This window comes from Bison bison, unplaced genomic scaffold, assembly GCF_000754665.1.
Source record: "Bison bison bison isolate TAMUID 2011002044 unplaced genomic scaffold, Bison_UMD1.0 scf7180017857763, whole genome shotgun sequence".
Lineage (NCBI taxonomy): Eukaryota > Metazoa > Chordata > Mammalia > Artiodactyla > Bovidae > Bison > Bison bison.
Window position 1 is genome coordinate 4,034 of NW_011488336.1, and position 548 is coordinate 4,581.

General features: G+C 54.0%; 1 long non-coding RNA gene across 1 annotated transcript in view; it reads left to right on the plus strand.

Annotated features, from left to right (window-relative positions):
• Positions 1 to 548, plus strand: part of LOC105003883 — a 3,807-nt gene continuing 3,259 nt past the window's right edge. Inside the window, exon 1 of the long non-coding RNA XR_827158.1 lies at positions 1 to 91. This is a non-coding gene — a long non-coding RNA (uncharacterized LOC105003883). The remainder of the gene's footprint in view (positions 92 to 548) is intronic.

Here is a 548-nt window from a genome sequence, read left to right on the forward strand (position 1 = left end):
AAGCTGAACTTCGAGGCAGCCTGGGACGAGGTGGGGGATGAGTTCCAGAAGGAGGAAACGTTCACCTTGTCCACCATCAAGACACTCGAGGGTAAATGCTGGGGGTGCCGGTTCTGGTTTGCCTGCCTTTCAAGACCCTGGTCCACTGTTGAAGTGTTCCTCCTCCCCCCATCCCCGCCCCCATCCCCCGAAGATCCAGGACCAAGTGTGGAGCACATAGTTCAGATACATAAAATAATGAAAAAGTTGCTCAGTCGTGTCTGACGCTTTGCGACCCCATGAACAATACAGTCCACAGAATTCTCCAGACCAGAATACTGGAGTGGGTGGCCTTTCCCTTCTCCAGGGGATCTTCCCAACCCAGGGATCGAACCCAGGTCTCCCACACTGCAGGTGGATTCTTTACCAGCTGAGCCACAAGGGAAAGTTCAGATGCGGCTTCATTAAAAGCTGTGCACAGTGGGATTTGGGGCTGGGGGAGTGGTGACGGCGCAAAGTGCAGATGAGGTAAGTGGGTTAACTCTAGAACCTCTCCCTGCAGAGGCTGT